Source organism: Salmo salar, chromosome ssa13 (assembly GCF_905237065.1).
Source record: "Salmo salar chromosome ssa13, Ssal_v3.1, whole genome shotgun sequence".
Lineage (NCBI taxonomy): Eukaryota > Metazoa > Chordata > Actinopteri > Salmoniformes > Salmonidae > Salmo > Salmo salar.
In genome coordinates, this window is record NC_059454.1 from 105,152,449 (window position 1) to 105,176,398 (window position 23,950).

The window sequence follows — 23,950 nt, forward strand, 5'->3', positions numbered from 1 at the left end:
TTTTTTAAAACATATCATAGTAACCAAATATGCGTAACCAAGAGCGTGCCAGGCTGTCATCATGGCAAAGGGTGGCCACTTTGAAGAATCGATTGATTGATTTTTTTAACACTTGTTTTGGTTACTACATGATTCCATATGTGTTATTTCATAGTCTTGATGTCTTCACTATTATTCTACAATGTAGAAAATAGTAAAACATTTATAAAAACCCTAGAAGGAGTAGGTGTGTACAAACTTTTGACTAGTACTGTATATAAATAAATAAATAGTTATACTATGTTGCTACTGCACTGTTAGGTAGAGTTTGCAAGTTAAGCATTTCACTGTGCATGTGACTTGTGCATGTGACAATACAACTTGAACTTGAACCCTTCCAAGGGATCAGTGGCCAGTAAATCCATTACTAAAAATACTTTCCAATCCTCCTGGATTACAACGCTTAGCTAGCTAGCCAAGTGAACACTGTGTATGCCACAAATCGAAAGCTTGGGACTATAAGGTTCAATATGCATTTTTTGGGTGAAAATGCAGTTATTGACATAGCCTGGTTCTGTTCAATGTTCTCTACCTATATAGTACTCTAAATACCCCACAATTCATGTTAAGTTTAACAGAGTACAGATGAAAATTGCTTACCTCATTCAAACCAATGACAGTTCGGATCATTAAAGCCAATTATCTAAGAATCATATTGTTGCAGATAGAACCTTATTGTCCCAAGCTGGTCTAAAGTAGTGAACTATATAGGGAATGGGGTGCCATTTTGGACACAGACTTGGATCCTGCAGGGTTAACACCAACCTGGCACTTAGATACTGTAGCTGTCACCTGGCATGCCCTGTAGTTCACAGGAGATTTACCCACCTGGCATGCCCTGTAGTTCACAGGAGATTTATACACCTGGCATGCCCTGTAGTTCCCAGGAGATTTATCCACTTGGCGTGCCCTGTACTGTAGTTCCCAGGAGATTGATCCACTTGCGTGCCCTGTACTGTAGTTTGCAGGAGATTTATCCACCTGGCATGGCCTGTAGTTCACAGGAGATTTATCCACCTGGCATGCCCTGTAGTTCACAGGAGATTTATCCACTTGCGTGCCCTGTACTGTAGTTTGCAGGAGATTTACCCACCTGGCATGGCCTGTAGTTCACAGGAGATTTATCCACCTGGCATGCCCTGTAGTTCACAGGAGATCTATCCACTTGCGTGCCCTGTATTGTAGTTTGCAGGAGATTTATCCACCTGGCATGGCCTGTAGTTCACAGGAGATTTATCAACCTGGCATGCCCTGTAGTTCCCAGGAGATTTATCCACTTGGCATGCCCTGTACTGTAGTTCCCAGGAGATTTATCCACTTGCGTGCCCTGTACTGTAGTTTGCAGGAGATTTATCCACCTGGCATGGCCTGTAGTTCACAGGAGATTTATCCACCTGGCATGCCCTGTAGTTCACAGGAGATTTATCCACTTGGCGTGCCCTGTACTGTAGTTCGCAGGAGATTTATCCACCTGGCATGCCCTGTAGTTCACAGGAGATTTATCCACCTGGCATGCCCTGTAGTTCACAGGAGATCTATCCACTTGCGTGCCCTGTATTGTAGTTTGCAGGAGATTTATCCACCTGGCATGGCCTGTAGTTCCCAGGATATTTGTCTGCCGGACCTGAAACCTCCTGTCTATCGATCACAACCGTCACCATCTTCCTAAAGCCTGGTCCATAGCATGGCATAACGACTTGTGTATTTCACTGTTTTTTAAATAATAGGAAAACAATTATTTTCTTTCCTACAGGTGTAAAAACAATCACGCTGATAGGTTGTGTCAGTAATTGGTGGTATATGGACAGACAAAGTATAAATCTCACAGAATGAAAACTGTGCCTTCCTTCGTTCCTTCTTTCAGAACGGCTGTGCTTGGCTCCTGATGACAAAACACTAACTACAACAAGATTGGGGATAAAGGAAGCTTAGATGTGAATATGCATTTCCATTGAATTGTTGGCTTTAGTCACTAGCCAGCTGAGACTCCCTGGATTCCATGGCCTTACTTCCAGAGTGGATTTATGGAAATGGCATGGAACAACCAGGCATCATTAAATTCATGTTCTGGAACAAGGGAACATTCTAGAATGTTGAATCTAGAACCTAGCCACCAATCATTGGTCTGGAATCAGGGAAGGCTTTAGAATGTTCAATAATGTTCTAGAATGTAAAAGCTTAGCCATTAATCAATGCTCGGACATTTTAAAGCATGATGTGCCTATTTGTCTCTCCTCCAGGATACTGTTTGTTCACTGTTTGTTACAGACCAGGGCCTGATTGCATAAAACATCTTAAGTTAATTTCCCCCTTATTTTTCCCCTTAAAGTTTAGTTGACTTTAAATTGGTTGCAGAAAAGATTTTGAAGCAAATTTTCCCCTTACATTAAGTGAAAACATTGAGATCTCTTAAGTGCTTCATTCAGTAAGGATATCAATGTAAACAGCATTTGTGGAGGTGAATGTTGCTTTCTTCTGCCCTGGTTTCAAAAGGAAAACATCCGCCAGCAAGCTGCAGCTAGCTAGCTACTTAGCTAAACAATGGAAGGTGCACAATCCATGGCTACAAAGTTGGCTGGCTAGCTAGCTGCCTACGCTGTAATCTAACTTGATGTGCTAGAAAAGGTAACAAAAAAAACATATTTTATTATCTTCTGTCTTGAATATAGATGTTCTATTTTGCGATCTCAAAATAAATGTGATCTCTTTGATCATTCAGTGAATCAGGTTGTCTCCATGGTAACCAGAGACTCTTTCTGCCTTACATGCCTTGAAACTACGGTAAAACCCTTAAATGATGCCCTTCCCTAAAGAAATGTTTGAGGGGCTCTATGCAACACCCTTGAAAACATGTTGTCAGGTAAGGGAAAATTATTCCTTAAAGGGGAATGTCACCCTGGGGGAATCTGGGCTTGTTTTCATCAGGTCTGAGGCATTTCTAGGACAGTGAGATGTGTTTCAAACATAATTGCCCAGGATGAAGGCAGGTCTGGACTTGAATGATACACCCTATGCCAGCTTCCAGTGTATTGATGGGGGATGGGGGGGATCTAACAATAAATGTAGTCCTGCTTTGTGGCATTTCGCTATGGCTCTATGTTATACTGATCACACTATAAGGCTCTATGTTATACTGATCACACTATAAGGCTCTACTGATCACACTATAAGGCTCTACTGATCACACTATAAGGCTCTATGTTATACTGATCACACTATAAGGCTCTATGTTATACTGATCACTCTATAAGACTCTACTGATCACACTATAAGGCTCTACTAATCACACTATAAGGCTCTACTAATCACACTATAAGGCTCTATGTTATACTGATCACACTATAAGGCTCTACTGATCACACTATAAGGCTCTATGTTATACTGATCACACTATAAGGCTCTACTGTTATACTGATCACACTATAAGGCTCTACTGATCACACTATAAGGCTCTACTGATCACACTATAAGGCTCTACTGATATACTGATCACACTATTTGGCTCTATGTTATACTGATCACACTATACATTTTTTTGTGTGTAGATATTGTTGTCCTTGTTCAATAGAGCTATTGGACGTCTTTCAGCCATGTTCCTATCGGAGGATTCATTGCTAAATATACAAGCAGACTATTTTTTTTCCAGTATCTGAAAGACTACAATTTGTGTTGGGCAATGCTTTGTGCTCTGGCCCCGTCCCTCCCCCCAAGGCGGGCTTTATTGATGCCAGCACCAAGAGGGCAGATGACAAATATGGTGCCTAACTACCTATAAGTAAGTTATTGTTCCTGCAAGCCACTTAGCTAGTTCGTCTACTGAAACTCATATAGCTGGCTAACAGTGGCGATTCATATAAAACAAATTATGTTTGCTAACTTAGCTGGGTAGCTATCTAGCTAAGCAGTGAGCTAAGTTAGCTAAACAATTACCGGTAGCCATATCTATGACAAAAAAATAGAACAGGTTTTACAATCTGAGATCTTTTATATCTTGATTGTAAAACCTCTTCTCATATCCAGCAAGCTAGCCAGCTACGTTTACTAGCTAACAGAGAGGAGGAGAAACAATAATACAACAATTGACTATTGTAAATCTCTAAAACTGAAGCTGGTTTTCCAATAAAAAATATTTGCCTAAGAATGCCTGACAGACATGGCTGTAGGTAGATACTGTCTGCCTACTTACCTAGGCACATTTTACAGTCTGGTCACTGTGCAAAGGCCGAGGGTTATGCCCTATTTCTTTCTATTAGACTAGATATTGTTGTAAATGTAATCTCTGTTCATGTGCACATGTATGCATGTTCAACTAGTCTACCCTAAATTGGATGTTATGCTGGCACATTTCAACTGTCGTTCAAACTGTACAATAGAGTATAATTTATTCTCCTTTTTTGTCTAAAAGACAATACCGTTTCTAGAGTGGATTCTAGACACAAAAATTGAATTCCTTTGCCTGCATGTGTCATTGTAACAGAACTGTATCCTTTGAACTCTCTCTCTCTCGGGGGATTAGACATTATGATGAATTTCAAGCAGATGACTCATGAGGAGCTGAATGGCAGTTTGATCATGACAACACTACTCCCAAAGCTTTACAAATATTCCCTGAACATTACAACACTGACCAACACTGACCGTTTCTTTGTGAATTGCAATTTCATCATGACCACCAGTTCTCTTAGCAACAGATTGTTACACCAGATAATGTGATTTAATCAGATATTTTAGGTATCCATTACTGGGAGTTATAGGATAGACACTGTTTGGTTTAGCAAAGATAATTTTCTACCAACCTTAGAGATGCTGTCTTCATCCTCGATTTGGGGACACAGGAGTCTAAAATGTCAGTGTCCAGTTGCAGGTGGTCAGTTTGAATTTAAAAAATGCTCCGTGAAGTAATCCAACAATGCGTACGCTGCCATCTTTGTCTATTTCATGTCTTCGCTCATCATGACAGCACTTTGTGGTGGAAACCCACCTGTCTCAATCAATGAGAGAGGACTTCAAATGGACAAGATGTCTGCAAAAATCTTTGGGTAAATTACATTACCTGGTGTAACAATCTGTAGCTACAGTCCTCTGCACTTGTGTCTCTACACCTGAGAAACACTCGTACACACTGAACTGTACTACACTGTTCGTACAATTTTGTTTGTATGTTACTTTAATCATATAACTTGTTGTTGAATAACCAGTTGTCTTCATTTAGCATTAAATAGTGTAAACTCCCCTGTATTTTAGATTTTGACAAATAAACATTCTTTGGATATCTGAATGTCTAGCATCTGTTGGATGCCACAGAGCCCTGTACAGCTCATATAAATATCTTCTGTGAATGAATAAAGAGAGACACATTCCGAAGATTGATAGAAAAGCTCCATACTTATTTAATGGGGGTTCTAAGTCAGGGCTCTCCAACCAAGTTCCTGGAGAGCTACCGCCTTGTAGGTTTTCCCTCCAACCCTTATCTGGCACACCTGATTCTAATAATTAGCTGGTTGATAAGCTGAACCAGGTTAGTTACAACTGGGGTTGGAGCAAAAACCTACAGGAGGGTACAATAGCTCTCCAGGAACAGGGTTGGACTCCCCTGTTATACATGGTCTTATGCTGAGCCACACTGGCTGCGTTTAAACAGGCAGCCCAATTCTGATCTTTAGTCCACCAATTGAACTTAATCACATCAGACATTTTTCAGAACTTATTTGATTGGTCAAAAGACCTATTAGTGGAAAAAAAAAGATCAGAATTGGGATGCATGTGTAAACACAGCCATAGTCCTTTATCCGGCTTTGGTACACTAGCAATGGTTTTCGGCATGGTGGGCTAGGGAAGCTGCGACTCTTTGTGCTCATGGCGAATGGTCTTCTACTGTCTGCGGTGAATGGCCAGCTGGATAAGACATGTTTTACTGTTGTAGTCTTGATTTTATACATTTCAGTGTCCCTTCTTTTTTCTGTTCCACAATCTTGTGCTCCATAACAGCAAGGGATGTCCGCTCCCTCATGCTTGTGTACCCGGTTGCATCACCGCCTGGTATGGCAACTGCTCGGCATCTGACCGTAAGGCGCTACACAGGGTAGTGCGTACGGCCCAGTACATCACCAGGGCCAAACTTCCTGCCATCCAGGACCTCTATACCAGGCAGTGTCAGAGAAAGGCCCCAAAAATGTCAAAGACTCCAGTCACCCAGGTCATAGACTGTTCTCTCTGCAACCGCACGGCAAGCGGAACCGGAGCGCCAAGTCTAGGACCAAAACGCTCCTTAACAGCTTCTACCCCCAAGCCATAAGACTGCTGAACAATTAATGAAATGTCCACCTGGACTATTTACATTGACCCCCCCTTTGTTTTTACACTGCTGCTACTTGCTGTTTATTATCTATGCATAGTCACTTTACAAATTACCTCAACTAACCTGTACCCCCGCACATTGACTCGGTACTGGTACCCCCTGTATATAGCCTCCACATTGACTCGGTACCCGTACCCCCTGTATATAGCCTCCACATTGACTCTGTACTGGTACCCCCTGTATATAGCCTCCACATTGACTCTGTACTGGTACCCCCTGTATATAGCCTCCACATTGACTCTGTACTGGTACCCCCTGTATATAGCCTCCACATTGACTCTGTACTGGTACCCCCTGTATATAGTCTCCACATTGACTCTGTACTGGTACCCCCTGTATATAGCCTCCACATTGACTCTGTACTGGTACCCCCTGTATATAGCCTCCACATTGACTCGGTACCCCTACCCCCTGTATATAGCCTCCACATTGACTCTGTACTGGTACCCCCTGTATATAGCCTCCACATTGACTCGGTACCCCTACCCCCTGTATATAGCCTCCACATTGACTCGGTACCCCTACCCCCTGTATATAGCCTCCACATTGACTCGGTGCCTGTACTCCCTTTATATAGCCTCGTTGTTGTTATGTACATTTCTTGTGTTACTTTTTGATTGATTACATTTTTTTTACTTTAGTTTATTTAGTACATTTTTCTTAACTCTATTTCTTGAAGTGCATTGTTGGTTAAGAGCCTGTAAGTAAGCATTTCACCGTTGCATGTGACAAATAACATTTGATTTGACTTTGAAAATGCCACTGTTTTGGTGTATTTTTCAGCAAGGCAATGTGGAATGACTCCAGATAACCTGAGTTTTCCAAAAATAAAAGGTAAAAAGAGAACTCTGTGGTCCTCAGTCTACCTCTAACCACCTGTAACCCCATAACAGAAACCATACAAAAACACTATGCAATTCACATTTATGCCATGCTTACTGTAAATTAAACTATCTTAGCTGTCAGCTTGTGAATATGTTTGCCAACTTACCTTCACCTTGTGCAGAGCTAGGGGTTGGAAGAACATCTTGATACAATTGACAACAAAATACATAACAAAATACACAATTTAACCAGCCCACTAATTGTATTGATCTCTATTAGATTGGTTAGCTTAGCATACCTAACATGGACATTTCAATATTGTCAGCTTGCTGTTAGCTAACTAATATCCTTAAATTGGCAGCAAGATTGCTAGCCAGCTGACACTAACTAACCAACCATAGACGATTCACGCTCATTCATTATTGCTACTAACACACAAACAGAGAGTGTGTCAGCTATATTGACTACCTGGCCTGATGACTCCTTGCTGTCCCCAGTCCACCTGCTGTCCCCAGTCCACCCCAGTCCACAGTTTCAACTGTTCTGCCTGCGGCTATGGAACCCTGACCTGTTGACCGGATGTGCTACCTTGTCCCGGACATGCTGTTTTCGTCTCTCTCTCTCTCTACCACACCTGCTGTCTCTAACTCTGAATGATCGGCTATGAAAAGCCAACTGACATTTACTCTTGAGGTGCTGACCTGTTGTACCCTCGACAACCACTGGGATTGTTATTATTTAACCCTGTTGGTCATCTATGAACTTTGGAACATCTTGGCCATGTTCTGTTATAATCTCCACCCGGCACAGCCAGAAGAGGACTGGCCACCCCTCATAGCCTGGTTCCTCTCTAGGTTTCATCCTAGGTTCCTTCCTTTCCAGGGAGTTTTTCCTAGCCACCGTGCTTCTACATCTGCATTGCTTGCTGTTTGAGGTTTTAGGCTGGGTTTCTGTATAGCACTTTGTGATATCGGCTGATGCAAAAAGGGATTTATAAATACATTTCATTGATTGATTGGTTGACAAATTGTATTAAGAGAAAAGTTGAAAGAAATGACCCCTGTGACTCTGTACGATACATTGTGACGTATCACGACGCATTATGCAACACAATGTGTGCCATACAGCGTCTTTCCACCAGGGGTAGCGCTTCTCTCGCAGATTAAAAACAAGGAAGGGAAATGGACAGGGCAAGGGGATACACTAGTCAATTGTACAACAGAATGCATTCATTTTTTTGCGTCGTCACTGCAAGCCATCATGACTCTCAAAAGCCGTGACAGCCGCAGTTTACTTCTGAAGATAGCTTTAGCGTCGCCATAAAAACCTGATTCAAATTTGACACAAACCTTCAAATAGGTATGTAAAGACATTATATAAATTCTTTCTAGTGTTTAATAAAAAATTTTGAGGTGATAAGTTGGACAAGTCGGGTGAAAATAGTAGTTTCATCACACGACATATCTCCCCATTTCACTATTACTCAGTAGCCTTCGCTTCCCCGCCGCCATTTTTTAAAAGACCAGGTGGAGCTCCAATGCCTTCTTCAATCATGCAGAGACGGGCAGCATGAAGGTCTCGTCATTGATTTTGCTGGAAATTGTGCTTTACAATGGTATTCATATTACAGTTGGAGCTAAAATAAAGTCACGTGTGCGGAACACTGTCAAGTACGGAAGTTTGTTAGTTATCGTTGCTCAAGTGCTGGAGATAGCTAGCAGTCTAGCAGTGACTACCATGACATAGGCTAAATTTATTGACATTGTGTATACCAATAAAGATAGCTATATGATTTACTTGATGGCTTTCAGAGTTTAATACAGGACTGTAATGTTAGCTAGCTAGCCTAGCTGGACTAGCTAGGTAAGTTAGCTAGCTAGCTAATGTTACCGTCCTGTATTGAACTCAAAGCCATTCGCTAAATCAAAAAATCACGTTAGGTTACATCTAATCGAGAATCTTTCATTTCGCTGTGAAGGGGGGAAAAAAATATGGTATCGCATCACTTATCAACTGCCGTCAAAATGGATTCCCCATTACATCAGTTCAGCCTGAAAATCCCACTGATAATCACCGTGGCGCATCATTCTTGATAGCCATAAGACATGGAAACATCGGGGTAAATCTCTGGTTGGTAGAGATCTCTGGAAGGTAGAATCTCTGTTAGGCACAGAACACCACACAGGCATGATAACAAACGATAGTGAAAAACAAACATTGTAAAACAAAATCTTGCTAGCAGAAGTTCTGAGATTGCTGTGTGTTGTTCATTCAAAGCTCACAATGCCATCGTCCATGTTTGTGTGTACGCCCCATCTACCTTAGCTGGCGGTATCTGCATTCGCTATGAATCCCTGACTTTGTGGTTCACTATGAGCAGAGGAATACACAGGAAGTCGAAACTTCCTGATTCTACCAGTGAATTTAAAATGGGCTAGTTCTAGCTTGTGGTTTAGATAGTTGTGATGTTTAATGCCCTCCACTAATATTGACACTCTTGGTAAATATGAGCAAAATGGGCTGTGAAAAAAAAATCTTTTTTGTTTATCCTCTTGGTCTTTCATTCAAAATATTCACAAAAATCTAACCTTTAATTAAAGTAAAATAATTGAAAGAAAAAATACATTATTATCACAAAACAAATATTTTTCTCAAAGATATGTGTGCCACAATTATTGGCACCCCTTCATTCAATAATTTGTGCAACCTCCCTTTGCCAAGATAACAGCTCTGTGTCTTCTCCTATAATGCGTAATGAGGTTGGAGAACACATGGCAAGGGATCTGAGACCATTCCTCCATACAGAATCTCTCCAGATCCTTCAGATTCCCAGGTCCTAGCTTGTGGACTCTCCTCTTCAGCTCATCCCACAGGTTTTCTTTGGGGTTTAGGTCAAGGGGACTGTGATGGCCATGGCAAAACCTTGATTCTGTGGGCAGTGAACAGTTTTTGTATTGATTTTGAGGTGTGCTTTGGTTCATTGTCCTGCTGGAAGATCCAACCAAGGCCCAGTTTAAGCTTCCAAGTAGAGGCAGTCAGGTTTTGATTTAACATCTGCTGGTACGTGATGGAGTCCATGATACTATGTATCCTAACTAGTTGTCCAGGGCCTTTGGAAGAAAAACAGCCCCACAACATCAACGACCACCACCATACTTCACAGTGGGGATGAGGTACTTTTCTGCATATCTATCTTTCTGTCTACACCAAACCCACCTCTGGTGTTTGTTTCCATAAAGCTCTATTTTGGTCTCATCTGACCATAGAATCCGGTCCCATTGAAAGTTCTAGTACCGTTTGGCAAACTGTAGGCACTTGTGTTTGTTGTTTGATGACCGCAAAGGCTTTTTTATGGCAACCCTCCTAAACAGCGTGTGGTTATGTATGTGGCGTCTGATCGTAGTTTTGGAGACTTTCTGACCCCAAGACCCAACTAATGTCTGCAATTCTCCATCTGTGATCCTTGTAGATATTTTGGCCACTCGAACCATCCTCCTCACTGTGGGTGGGGTCAATATAGACCCACGCCCTCTTCTAGTCTGATTGTTAACATCTCCTGTTGCTTTAAACTTCTTCATTATTGCCCTGGTAGTGGAAATGGGCATTTTCAACCGTTGAGCTGTTTTCTTATAGCCATTGTCTAATTTGTGCAGCTCAACAACGTTTTGTCGCACATCATTACTGTAATCTCGGTTCTTTCCCATAGTGATGGATAACTATGGGAACTTGGCCTGTGTGCCACCTCATTAGACTCCAGTGAAACAGGAAGTCATGGCTTACCACTTAAGTATTCCAAATCACTCAGGTGAACTTAAAAACGTAAAATATGAATGGGAATATAGTTCAGTTAGATTTTACTTATAAGAATTTCTAGGTGCGCCAATAATTCTGGCAAACATATTTCGGAGAAAAATATTTACTTCATTTATTTCACATTTATTTTTTTCAATAATTTTATTTCAATTAAATGTTATATTTTTGTGAATATTTTGAATATAAGACCAAGAGAATAAACAGCAAAGGAAAAAAATTTCACAGCCCATTTTGCTTATATTTACCAAAGGTGCCAATATTAGTGGAGGGCACTGTATACGCCATGGCAGAGCCGAAAATCCCCTTAAGGTAAACCCTTAATTAAGGGAAACACTTAAGATGTTTTATGCAGCCGGGCCCAGATTTGTCTCCATAGAAGACTGTGTACTGCCTTTTATAAATCCTAATTATTTAATTAGCCCACAATCACTTGCAGACACAGGCAGGCAGGCTCAGCCAATTCACATAGATTGGCTTGGCACATATGTTGCCTTCTTAACCTCAAATGACATTTTAGGGGAAATTTGACTGTAAAGCTACAGCTACCCACTACAATCCTGTCTAAATGTAGAGGGTAAAGCAGGGACGGACTGGTGTTTTTTTACGCAAAATAATAATTATTTGGCAAACAATGGGGACCTTGAGTGAATAAAATGTGCAAGTGTGGGAAAAAAATCCCCTTGAGGAAAAAAATTGCATTGTGACAGAAATGGTCGAGCTGGTATCTGGTCCTAGTATGTCCCTAGTCAGTCTGTCACAGTCTGTCTCTGTGAGTTCTGCTGCACATTTCTTTGTGTTGATATTTTTACACAGACATGTGATTGTGGCCAGACTGGGATTTGCACTTTGGTCAATTTCAGTATTACTTTCAGCCATAACTGACCCAAAATATCTCTGTCTCTGTCACGCCCTGACCTTAGAGACGTTTATTTTCCTCTATTTTGGTTAGGTCAGTGTGTGATGTGGGGTGGGCAATCTAGTTTTTCTATTTCTTTGTTTTGGCTGAGTGTGGTTTCCAATCAAAGGCAGCTGTCCATCGTTGTCTCTGATTGGGAACCATACTTTTTTCCCCCTCCTTGAGTTGTGGGATCTTGTTTTTGTGTAGCTGCCTTGGAGCAGCCCCAGAACGTCACGTTTCTGTTTATCCTGTTTATTGTTTTGTTTGGTTTCACTTCAAAATAAAGGATGTGGAATTACCGGCACGCTGCGCCTTGGCTTATTTATGACAGGGAGTTTGAGGACAGTGACCGTGACAGTCTCCCCATTAGCTGAAGTTACACAAGCAATCTGAAGTATCATGGGATGTCTGTTTCAACTATGATACCATTGCTGCGAAGCTTACATAATAATGCCTCTCAATGCCCAAATCCTACTTACTATCTGAGCTAATGCCCTCCCTGTTGACAGACACACATCAGACAGTTGTTTGGATATATTGGATATATTGGATATATGGGATATATGGGATATATTGGATATATTGGATATATTGGATATATTGGATATATGGGATATATTGGATATATTGGATATATGGGATATATTGGATATATTGGATATATTGGATATATTGGATATATTGGATATATGGGATATATTGGATATATTGAATATATTGGATATATTGAATATATTGAATATTTTGGATATATTGAATATATTGGATATATTGAATATATTGAATATATGGGATATATTGAATATATTGGATATATGGGATATATTGGATATATGGGATATATTGAATATATGGGATATATTGAATATATTGGATATATGGGATATATTGAATATATTGAATATATGGGATATATTGAATATATTGAATATATTGGATATATGGGATATATTGAATATATTGAATATATGGGATATATTGAATATATTGGATATATGGGATATATTGAATATATTGGATATATGGGATATATTGGATATATGGTGTATTTTGGATATATTGTGTGTATGTGTGTGTATATCGGACGGGTTAAAAAGATGGCACCGACGGAGAGGTTCCAACTTAACGTTGCTATATAGGGACTTTTATTGTGTTTATCTTGACTTTTTATGTACAGAAAGTTCATACTATTATCACATATGACCGCCAAGTACTTCTGGACATCAGATCAACAGTTTCTATCCTTGATTTTGACTTCAAATACAACTTTAACTCTGACTCAGCTGTTCCACTGTACATTCCGGACCCTATTCCTCTGTTCCATGGGCTACCAAAACGCTGCAGCCATTAACGCGGGAGAACAAGGTGGAGTCCTTTTTATTCATTTAAAAAAATGTTTAGGAGGTGGAGTCCTTGTGAAATTGAAGCGAAGAGAAAACTGAACGGCGCTCCCCTCCATTCTATTGGCAAATGTCCAGTCACTAGAGAATAAGATGGATGAGCTTGGTTTGAGAGTCTCCTTTCATAGAGACTTGAAAAGGTGCAATATGATATGTCTTACTGAAACGTGGCTGGATGATGACACTATGCCCGTAGTGCTTTGAAAGTCTGGTCTTGACATACATCAACACCATCATCTCAGACACCCTAGACCAGGGGTGGGCAATTCCAGTCCTCGAGGGCCTGATTGGTGTCACAGTTTTGCCCCAGCCACAGCTAACACCAATAATCACCTAATCATGATCTTCAGTTTAGAATGCAATTTGATTCATCAGTTGTGTTTTCTAGGTATGGAGATAAAGTGTGACACCAATCAGGGCCTCAAGGACTAGAGTTGCCCACCCCTGCTCTAGACCCACTCCAATTCGCATACCGCCCCAACAGATCCACAGATGACGCAATCTCAATTGCACTTCACATTGCCCTCTCCCACCTAGACAAGGGGGGAAATAACTATGTGAAAATGCTGTTCATATTCTACAGCTCAGCGTTCAACACCCTAGTCCCCTCCAAGATCATCACCAAGCTGGGACCCTGGGACTGAACCCCTCCCTTTGCAACTGGATCATGGACTTCCTGGACTTCCTGACGGGCCGGCCCCAGGTTGTGAGAGTAGGCAACAACACATCTGCCACGCTGACCCTCAACACGGGGGCCCCTAATGGGTGTGTGCTTAGTCCTTTCCTGTACTCCCTGTTCACCCATGACTGTGTGGCCATGCATGACTCCAACACCATCATCAAGTTTGCTGAGGACATAACGGGGGTAGGCCTGGTCACCGACGGCGATGAGTCAGCTTACAGGGAGGAGGTCAGAGACTTAGCAGTGTGGTGCCAGGACAACAACCTCTCCCTCAACGTCAGTAAGCCCAAAGAGCTGATCATGGACTATAGTAGGAGAAAGAGGGGAGAGCACGTCCCCATCCACATCAACGGGGCTGTTGTAGAGCGGATTGAGAGCTTCAAGCTCCTTTGTGTCCACATCACTAAGGACTTGACATGGTCCACACACACCCGCACAGTCATGAAGAGGGCACGGCAGTGCCTCTTCTCCCTCAAGAGGAGGAAATGATTTGCATGGGCCCCTCAGACAAATTCTACAGCTACACCATTGAGAGCATCTTGACTGGCTGCAACACCACTTGGTATTGCAATTGCACTGCCCTTGACCACAAAGCGCTGCAAAGGGTGATGTGGGCAGCCCAGTACATCACTGGGGCCAAGCTCCCTGCAATCCAGGATCTCTATACCAGGCGGTGTCAGATTAAGGCCCTAAAAATTGCCAAAGACTCAAGCCACCTGAGCCATAGACTGTTCACTCTGCTACCATCCTGCAAACGGTACTGGAGCATTGGCTCTCGGACCAACAGGCTCCATGATAACTTCTACCCCCCAGCCATAGGCATGCTAAATTTCCAGACTACTAAATAGTCAATTAATGGTACCTGAATTATCTGCACTGACTCTATCTTGCACATACCCTACGCACACTCACTAGACTATATATGGACACCATATACACACTCACTAGACTATATATGGACACCATATACACACTCACTAGACTATATATACACACTCACTAGACTATATATACACACTATATACACACTCACTAGACTATATATAGACACCATATACACACTCACTAGACTATATATACACACTCACTAGACTATATATACACACTATATACACACTCACTAGACTATATATACACACTATATACACACTCACTAGACTATATATACACACTATATACACACTCACTAGACTATATATGGACACCATATACACACTCACTAGACTATATATACACACTCACTAGACTATATATACACACTATATACACACTCACTAGACTATATATACACACTATATACACACTCACTAGACTATATATACACACTCACTAGACTATATATACACACTATATACACACTCACTAGACTATATATACACACTATATACACACTCACTAGACTATATATAGACACCATATACACACTCACTAGACTATATATTCACACTCACTAGACTATATATACACACTATATACACACTCACTAGACTATATATAGACACCATATACACACTCACTAGACTATATATACACACTCACTAGACTATATATACACACTATATACACACTCACTAGACTATATATAGACACCATATACACACTCACTAGACTATATATACACACTCACTAGACTATATATACACACTATATACACACTCACTAGACTATATATACAAACTCACTAGACTATATATGCACACTATATACACACTCACTAGACTATATATACACACTCACTAGACTATATATACACACTATATACACACTCACTAGACTATATATAAATTATATATACACACTCACTAGACTATATATACACACCATATACACACTCACTAGACTATATATAGACACCATATACACACTCAATAGACTATATATACACACTATATACACACTCACTAGACTATATATACACACTATATACACACTCACTAGACTATATATACACACTCACTAGACTATATATACACACTATATACACACCATATACACACTCACTAGATTATATATACACACTCACTAGACTATATATACACACTCACTAGACTATATATAGACACCATATACACACTCACTAGACTATATATAGACTATATATACACACTCACTAGACTATATATACACACTATATACACACTCACTAGACTATATATACACACTCACTAGACTATATATAGACACTATATACACACTCACTAGACTATATATACACACTATATACACACTCACTAGACTATATATAGATTATATATACACACTCACTAGACTATATATACACACTATATACACACTCACTAGACTATATATACACACTATATACACACTCACTAGACTATATATACACACTATATACACACTCACTAGACTATATATAGACACTATATACACACTCAATAGACTATATATACACACTCACTAGACTATATATAGACTATATATACACACTCACTAGACTATATATACACACTAGACTATATATACACACTCACTAGACTATATACACACTCACCAGACTATATACACATTCACTAGACTATATATGCACACTATATACACACTCACTAGACTATATATAGACACTATATACACATACACATAACACACACGCATACCGTCACCACACAAACACACATACACACACACACACACACACACACACACACACACACACACACACACACACACACACACACACACACACACACACACACACACACACACACACACACACACACACACACTCATCATATGCTGCTACTCTGTTCTTTATTTTACTCGTATTATTATCTATCCTGATGTCTAGTCACTTTACCCTGCCTTCATGTACATATCTACCTCAAATACCTTATTATTATCTATCCTGATGCCTAGTCACTTTACCCTGCCTTCATGTACATATCTACCTCAAATACCTTATTATTATCTATCCTGATGCCTAGTCACTTTACCCCTCCTTCATGTACATATCTACCTCAAATACCTTATTATTATCTATCCTGATGCCTAGTCACTTTACCCTGCCTTCATGTAAATATCTACATCAAGTACCTCGTACCTCTGCACATTGATCTGGTACTGGTACTCCCTGTATATAGCTCCACATTGATCTGGTACTGGTACTCCCTGTATATAGCTCCACATTGATCTGGTACTGGTACTCCCTGTGTATAGCTCCACATTGATCTGGTACTGCCTGTATATAGCTCCACATTGATCTGGTACTGCCTGTATATAGCTCCACATTGATCTGGTACTGGTAGTCCCTGTATATAGCTCCACATTGATCTGGTACTGGTAGTCCCTGTATATAGCTCCACATTGATCTGGTACTGGTACTGCCTGTATATAGCTCCACATTGATCTGGTACTGCCTGTATATAGCTCCACATTGATCTGGTACTGGTACTCCCTGTATATAGCTACACATTGATCTTGTACTGGTACTTCCTGTATATAGCTCTGCATTGATCTGGTACTGGTACTCCCTGTATATAGCTCTATATTGATCTTGTACTGGTACTTCCTGTATATAGCTCTGCATTGATCTGGTACTTCCTGTTTAAATCTCCATTCATGTGTTTTACTTTATTCCTCTTGTGTTAGTTACTATTTAGTTTTTGTATTATTATTGTTTAACTGCATTGTTGGGAAAGCTTCGTCAGCAAGCATTTGTCACGCCTTCTCCTGCTCCCTTCCTCCGGCGCTCGACATCACCAGTCTACTAACCACCGGTCCTGGCAACCATCATTATGCACACATCGTTCTAGCACACCTGGACTTCCTCACCACCCTGACTACTCTCCCTTCATACAGCCCTCACCGACCTCACCACCCTGACTACTCTCCCTTCATACAGCCCTCACCACCCTGACTACTCTCCCTTCATACAGCCCTCACCGACCTAACCACCCTGACTACTCTCCCTTCATACAGCCCTCACCACCCTGACTACTCTCCCTTCATACAGCCCTCACCACCCTGACTACTCTCCCTTCATACAGCCCTCACCGACCTAACCACCCTGACTACTCTCCCTTCATACAGCCCTCACCACCCTGACTACTCTCCCTTCATACAGCCCTCACCGACCTCACCACCCTGACTACTCTCCCTTCATACAGCCCTCACCACCCTGACTACTCTCCCTTCATACAGCCCTCACCGACCTCACCACCCTGACTACTCTCCCTTCATACAGCCCTCACCGACCTAACCACCCTGACTACTCTCCCTTCATACAGCCCTCACCACCCTGACTACTCTCCCTTCATACAGCCCTCACCGACCTCACCACCCTGACTACTCTCCCTTCATACAGCCCTCACCACCCTGACTACTCTCCCTTCATACAGCCCTCACCGACCTCACCACCCTGACTACTCTCCCTTCATACAGCCCTCACCACCCTGACTACTCTCCCTTCATACAGCCCTCACCACCCTGACTACTCTCCCTTCATACAGCCCTCACCGACCTCAGTCATCAGTGTTGGTTCTGTGTTCATGTCCAGACGGTTTGCTTCTTATGTAACTCTCCCATGTTCGTTATTATTAAACTCACCATCTGCACCTGCTTCCTGACTCCCAGCGTCTTCGTTACAGCGTTTCACTGTAAAGTCTACACCAGTTGTATTCGGCGCATGTGATAAATAACATTTGATTTGATTACAGCTGAAGCTACATTTCCATCTCTTGTGGATTCATAAAGTATTCTTCTTCACATGGTACAATATATGGCAGGCTGTACGGTACATATAGCTGTATGGTGGATATACGGTACAACAACGTGGGGAGTCAACGTGACTCCATCATAGTCAATATTGCATTTGTAGCCAAAGAGTGTCATGGACTCCATTTTCCCAAATCAAATATGATGGTCCCAATATGTCATTTCCTTGGCATTGCCTCTTGTTCGGTACGTCTGAGGGTTCATTTCCCACAAGCAGGTGGGTTGTTATCTTTATTGTCTGAGCTGAGGACCAGGGTGTCTCTTCTTATTGTGATCTCTCTCTGTCCCCACTCCCTCTTTCTGTCCCCACTCTCTCTCTCTGTCCCCATGCCCTCTCTGTCTCCACGCACTCTCTCTGTCCCCAGTTCATCTCTCTGTCCCCACTCCCTCTGTCTGTTCCCACGCCCTCTCTCTGTCCCTACTTCCTCTCTATCCCCACTCCCTCTCTATGTCCCCATTCCCTTTATAGTGTGCTCCATCAGGAAGCAGCTTGATGCATTGTGATGATGATGTTCCCTCTGGAGAGTTCATCACGTCAAAATGAACCCCATTTAAATGTTAAGCTGGGGGCAGCTGGGGGGAAAGGCAGGCGTCACCCAAAACACCCTGGGGATGGGAGAGATGGGGTCCACTGTCTGCATCCCAAATGACACCAAGTTCTTATGTAGTGCATTGTTTTCTAACTGGATCCATAGGGCTCTGGTCAAAAGTAGTGCACTATATAGGGAATAGGGTTCCATAGGGCTCTGGTCAAAAGTAGTGCACTATATAGGGAATAGGGTACCATAGGGCTCTGGTCAAAGGTAGTACACTATATAGGGAATAGGGTTCCATAGGGCTCTGGTCAAAAGTAGTGCAATATATAGGGAATAGGGTTCCATAGGGCTCTGGTCAAAAGTAGTACACTATATAGGGAAAAGGGTGTCATTAATGATGCAGTCAGAGTGTGGGTGTCACTGACAAGGTAATGACGCAGTCAGAGTGTGGGTGTCACTGACAAGGTAATGACGCAGTCAGAGTGTGGGTGTCACTGTCACTGACAAGGTAATGACGCAGACAGATTGTGGGTGTCACTGACAAGGTAATGACGCAGTCAAATTGTGGTTGTCGCTGACAAGATGGCGCAGACAGAGATGGTCGCCTCACTTCGAGTCCTTAGGAAACTATGCAGTATTTCGTTTTTTATGTATTTTTTCATACATTGTTACCCCCAGGAAATCTTAAGTCTTATTACATACAGCCGGGAAGAACTATTGGATATAAGAGCGGTGTCAACTTACCAACATTACGACCAGGAATACGACTTTCCCGAAGCGGATCCTCTGTTTGGACCACCACCCAGGACAATGGACCTAATCCTAGAAGCCGGTCCAAAACAACAGCGCCGCAAAAGGGGCATTGCCCACCCCTCCCTAGTATACTACTCGCAAAATGTCCAGTCTCTTGACAACAAGGTAGATGAAATTCGAGCAAGGGTTGCCTTCCAGAGAGACGTCAGAGATTGTAACATCCTCTGTTTCATGGAAACATGGCTCTCTCAGGATATGTTGTCAGAATCGGTTCAGCCACCGGGCTTCTCCATGCCAACATAGATTCACTCCTCTCTGGGAAGAGGAAGGGCAGGGGTGTATGCTTCATGATTACCGACTCATGGTGTAATCATAACAACATACAAGAACTCAAGTCCTTCTGCTCACCTGACCTAGAATTCCTTACAATCAAATGCCGGCCATACTCTCGTCAGTTACCGTCACTGCGGTGTACATTCCCCCTCAAGCAGACACCAAGATGGCCCTGAAGGAACTTCACTGGACTCTATATAAACTGGAAACCATATATCCTGAGGTTGCATTTATTGTAGCTGGGGATTTTAACAAAGCAAATTTGAGGACAAGGCTACCTAATTTCTATCAGCATATTGATTGCACTATATTGTAATACACTCGATCACTGCTACTCTAACTTCCGAGATGCATACAAAGCCCTCCCCCACCCTCCCTTCGGCAAATCTGACTACGACGCCATCTTGCTGCTACCGTCTTATAGGCAGAAACTCAAACAGGATGTATCAGTGACGAGAACCATTCAACGCTGGTCTGACCAATCGGAATCCACACTTCAAGATTGTTTTGATCACGCGGACTGGGATGTGTTCCGGACAGCCTCAGATAACAACATCGATCTATACGCTGACTCGGTGAGTGAGTTTATAAAGAAGTGCATTGGAGATGTTGTACCCACTGTGAGTATTAAAACCTACCCTAACCAGAAACCATGAATGAATGGCAGCATTCGCACAAAACTGAAAGACCAAACCACCGCATTTAACCATGGAAAGATGTCTGGGAATATGGCTGAATATAAACAGTTTAGTTGTTCCCTCCGCAAGGCAATCAAACAAGCGAAATGCTGGTACAGGGACAAAGTGGAGTCGCAATTTAACAGCTCAGACACGAGATGTATGTGGTAGAGTCTACAGGAAATCACGGACTACAAAAAGAAAACCAGCCACGTTATGGACACCGACGTCATGCTTCCAGACTAACTAAACATCTTCATTGCACGCTTTGAGGTTAATAGAGAGACACTGTCGCGGCCCACTAACAAGGACTGTGCCCCCCTCCTCTCCTTCTCTGTGGCCGACGTGAGTAAAACATTTAAACGTGTTAACCCCCAGCCGAGCATGCGCAGATCAGCTGGCTGGTGTGTTTACGGACATGTTCAATCTCTCCCTATCCAAGTCTGCTGTCCCCACATGCTTCAAGATGGCCACTATTGTTCCTGTACCCAAGAATGCAAAGATAACTGAATTAAATGTCTACCGTCCCGTAGCACTTCTGTCATCATGAAGTGCTTTGAGAGACTAGTCAAGGATCATATCACCTCCACCTTACCGGCCACCCTAGACCCACTTCAGTTTGCATACCGCCCCAACAGCTCCACAGATGATGCAATCGCCATCACACTGCACACTGCCCTATCCCATCTGGACAAGAGGAATACCTATGTAAGAACGTTGTTCATTGACTACAGCTCAGCATTCAACATCATAGTTCCCTCCAAGCTCATCATCAAGCTGGAGGTCCTGGGTCTCAACCCCGCCCTGTGCAATTGGGTCCTGGACTTTCTGACAGGCTGCCCCCAGGTGGTGAAGGTAGGAAACAACATCTCCACTTTGCTGACCCTCAACACTGGGGCCCCACAAGGGTGCGTGCTCAACCCCCTGCTGTACTCCTTGTTCACCCACAACTGTGTGGCCTTGCACGCCTCCAACTCAATCATCAAGTTTGCAGACGACACTACAGTGGCAGGCTTGATTACCAACAACGAAGAGACAGCCTACAGGGAGGAGGTGGTGTCACTCGGAGTGTGGTGTCAGGAAAACAACCTCTCACTCAACGTCAACAAAACAAAGGAGATGATAGTGGTCTTCAGGAAACAACAGAGGGAGCACCCCCCTATCCACATCGAAGGGACAGCAGTGGAGAAGGTGGAAAGTTTTAAGTTCCTCTGCGTACACATCACAGACAAACTGAAATGGTCCACCCACACAGATAGTGTGGTGAACAAGGCACAACAGCGCCTCTTCAACCTCAGGAGGCTGAATAAATTTGGCTTGTCACCCAAAACCCTGACAAACTTTTACAGATGCACCATCGAGAGCATCCTGTTGGGCTGTATCACAGCCTGGTCCGGCAACTGCACATCCCTCAACTGCAAGGCTCTCCAGAGGGTGGTGCAGTCTGCACAATGCATCACCGGGGGCAAACTACCTGCTCTCCATGACACTTACAGCATCCGATGTCACAGGAAGGCCAAAAAGATCATCAAGGACAACAACCACCCGAGCCACTGCCTGTTCACCCCGCTACCATCCAGAAGGCCAGGTCAGTACAGATGCATCAAAGCGGGGACCGAGAGACTGAAAAACAGCTTCTATCTCAAGGCCATCAGACTGTTAAACAGCCATCACTAACTCAGAGAGGCTGCTGTCTACATTGAGAGCCAATCACTGGCCAAATGGCTCATTACTGACTTTAAACAATGCCACTTTAATAATGTTTACTTAACTTACATTACTCATATTATATGTACATGTATAGACTGCATTTTATACCATCTATTGCACCTTGCCTATGCCGCTCGTCCATCGCTCATCCATATATTTATATGTACATATTCTCATTCACCCCTTTAGATTTGTGTGTATTAGGTAGTTGAGGAACTGTTAGATTACTTGTTAGATATTACTGCACTGTCGGAAATAGAAGCACAAGCATTTCACTATACTCACATTAACATCTGCTAACCATGTGTATGTGACCAATAACATTTGATTTGATTTGATTTGACAAGGTAATGACGCAGTCAGAGTGTGGGTATCACTGTCACTGACAAGGTAATGACGCAGTCAGAGTGTGGGAGTCACTGACAAGGTAATGACGCAGTCAGAGTGTGGGAGTCACTGACAAGGTAATGATGCAGTCAGAGTGTGGGTGTCACTGACAAGGTAATGATGCAGTCAGAGTGTGGGAGTCACTGACAAGGTAATGACACAGTCAGAGTGTGGGAGTCACTGTCACTGACAAGGTGGACTTTACCTCTGACTCACTGCATGTGAAGCAGCATTGTTATGACTGAGGTGTTATCCAATTATTTGTTTATTTTTAATTCTTATCAACTGATTATTGATGCACACTTTCTTGGTATTGGACACGGTAAACAACAACCATAATCGTTCTTTTTGTTTCGATTCAAATGTGAACATATGAGGAGACAGTTAGACTTGGGTCGTAGGTATCACACATCTCAGAGGAGCGCAGATCAAAGGTCACGTGTCCCTCCTCCCGTCCCGTCCCCCGGCCCATGTCATCTTATGCATTGCGATCTAAAAGGTAAGACTTGTTCTAAATCCGCACTCCTACTCTGAGACGCTTGACACACATGAACGCTCTAACATTGCTCATCCATATCTTTATATTTATATATTATTCCATTCCTTTACTTAGATTTGTGTGTGTTAGGTATTTGTTGTGGAATTGTTAGATATTACTTGTTAGATATTGCTGCACTGTCGGAACTAGAAGCACAAGTATTTCGTTACACTCGCAATAACATCTGCTAACCATGTGTATGTGACCAATAAGATTTGAATTGATTTGACCCTTTAGTCTGCTATGTAATGCAAAAAGCAGAGAATAGCT